Here is a 3,053-nt window from a genome sequence, read left to right as displayed (position 1 = left end):
AGAGCCGGGACAAAACACACACACTGTATGACATGAATAATAATTAATACGTTCACCAAGCATCTGCAGTTATGTTTGATGTGAAAGCTGTTTTGTAAAACTGTGGTTTGAATTTAAAAGACTCATTGTGATGCTAAAATACAATTTCACATTCACGTGGTCGACTGTGCTACAGTGCTAGAGATGGTGTGATTCTGCCTTGGAGGGCATTTGTTTGAGCATGAAAACACCACACACATAAAAGACAGATGTAGTTTCTGCATTCTTTTTAATGGCCAGACGGGGGCGACTCCTCTGGTTGCATAAAGTTTCCAAGAGATATAGAAATTAATGGGAGACAACGCTTGGCTCCCCTGCTCTGTGATCTTTCCCCTATGGTGGCCCTGAGAGGCCAAATGGACTGCAACTTAAGAAAACACCAGCAATAAGAAAAATGCTGCAAAAGCACACAAAACACAACAGAAACAGGAAAAAACAGATTTCCAAAAAGCACAAGGGAAGTGTTTCTGGGGAGACAATAACCCCAGAAACACTTCAGGAACCAAACATGCTAGGTAAGTGTGTTTTAGTCTCATGATTCATATAATACTGATGATGGATTTTTAGGCTAATAGTTAGGCTAACACACTTACCTCTCATCTTTTCTTTCCTCATAAAACCAATAGACCCTCCACTTCTTGTAAGTGTCTTCAAGAGCAATTCTTAGCATATTTTGGTTCCTGTAACTGGTCCGTCGGGTTATTGTCTTCCCAGGAACACTTCCCTTGTGCTTTTGGAAATCAGTTTTTTCCTATTTCTGTTTTCTTTTTCCTATTTCCGTTGTGTTTTGTGTGCTTTTGCAGCGTTTTTCTTGTTGCTGTTGTTTTCTTAAGTTGCAGTCCATTTGGCCTTCCAGGGCCACCGTACCCTTTCCCTTTCCTGATTACTCCCCTGGATCAGTTTTCAGGTCATAGTAAATAGAACATCACATCTATTTTTATATATTATGGTCATTCTTAAATTAAGAAAGGAGGAATACCCGTGGTATGCTCATTGGCCAGTGACTTCTCGCACATTCAGTTTCTAAACACCAACACGGTGACAATGAGCTTGAAGGTTCATAACGGGAAAAAAATCCAATTAACATCGTTGCATGTAATCAGAAACTGTGTCATGTAATCAGAAACATGCGTAACCATAATCAACTTCGATTTCATTTGAAAAGATGTGCAATTATATTACAGTTACACTCTCAAGGAGTATTTAGCTGCATTTTATCAGTAATCTGACCTAACCCTGGTCAGCTTGTACAGCATTTCCATAAATCATTAGCCCGTGAGTGAGCAGTTTCTCATTTTTCACATAACGCTTTAGCCATTTAAAGGCAGCAGGAGGATGTTGTGGGAACAGCGCTGACATACAGCATCCCCCCTTAAGCTGATATTTCAAACTTGTTATCAAACACTTTCTTGTTCACACGTGCACTGATGTTTTCAACCACTTGTAAGAAATGCAAGTAAATGTAAAGAAAATCTCAACTATAGCACGCAATTTATCAGGTTCCACATTTGAAACTTGCAAGAAACAGTTACTAAGTAATTAGTGGTGACTTTACACATAAACTGAAATAATTTATGTGTAGCAGCTGGAACCTAACCTACGCCCCTTGTAATTTTACTGAAAGCCATCACCGCAAACGACACGACACCCGGTGACAGGAAAATTCACACGCGAGGTTTTGACACCATTGTGAAGCTGGAGAAACTAATTAATCTTGCTACTGCAGCGCCTGGACCAGCATTTGGGGAAAATTAAGAGTTGTTCAACTTCCCTTCACTCATATCCAGAGTGTCCTCACATATACTGAAAAAAAACTTCTCTTTCCTGACTTTATTCCCACCCTTAGAGACGTTCTGCAGCCCCGCAGAGACACTATAATTTAAACGCTGCCGAAATGGGAGCTCAAAAGACAACATGCTATTTCAATCAAAAGCCCAGCTCTTGCCCCATCATCCCAGCTGCCAAAGCCTGGTGTGACTCTTGTACACACACACACACACACACACACACAAGTGGGATTTTGCCTGCCAATGTGCGGTTTTCTTTCACGATGCCTTAATGCCTTGTGGTTAGTGCTCTATCAGGGCCATGAGAAATGATTTATTAGTGGCTCCCGCCTGTATTTATAGATAATGAGCCTCCGTCAGTGTTAATAAAGAGATCCATTCTCAGCCTGGAAAAGCAGCACTGCTTTAAGAGATTACTGCCACTGCTAAACAATAGCTCGCCCTCCAAAGATAGCCATATATGCTGAAAGTGTTACCGTATATGTCATGGGAATCAAGGAAGAGGGTGGGGCAGGGGGGGGTAGACAATCCCTCTGCCCTTCTTAGCACGAGCTCATTCATTATGGATACACATTTGTCTTCACGCACGCTTACTTTCCCATTATTGTTGCAGTCAGAGCTTTTCAATCTTCTCGTCGGGCTCTCCACTGATCCAGCTTTATGGAAGATCTTTGCTCTGCTTCAGATGTGGGAGAGGAGCAGAGCGGCGCGAATAAACGTTTTCCTTGTAGGCACTTTTATCTGTCTACATGTCAGTCACATATACAAGTCTGAGAGAGAGAGAGAGAGAGAGAGAGAGAGTGTGTGTGTGTGTGTGTGTGTGTGTGTGTGTGTGTGTGTGTGTGTGTGTGTGTGTGTGTGTGTGTGTGTGTGCGCAGTGATGATTGGGATAAAAGGGGGGACGTGGAGACACTTGAGAGCTTTGTGTTTGTCTGACATCACTCTGTCTCCCTCTGGTTCCAATCAGCCCATCCTCCCCCTCTTAATGACACCTGATAGATTAATGACTGATAAAGTGTGTGTGTGTGTGTGTGTGTGTGTGTGTGTGTGTGTGTGTGTGTGTGTGTGTGTGTGTGTGTGTGTGTGTGTGAGATTTTGTAAGGACTATACATTTCAGAAGTCTAAAGCTCCAGTCAGGATGTAGTTATGGAGCGCTAATTTGAAAGTTGTCTGATTGAGGGCTTTGTGTGGGCCCCTACCTAACGCACGCACACACACACACACACA

Source organism: Pundamilia nyererei, unplaced genomic scaffold (assembly GCF_000239375.1).
Source record: "Pundamilia nyererei isolate P.nyererei 1_Seehausen unplaced genomic scaffold, PunNye1.0 scaffold00001, whole genome shotgun sequence".
Taxonomy (NCBI): domain Eukaryota; kingdom Metazoa; phylum Chordata; class Actinopteri; order Cichliformes; family Cichlidae; genus Pundamilia; species Pundamilia nyererei.
The sequence above is the reverse complement of the archived record's forward strand: the minus strand, read 5'-3'. Positions refer to the sequence as shown.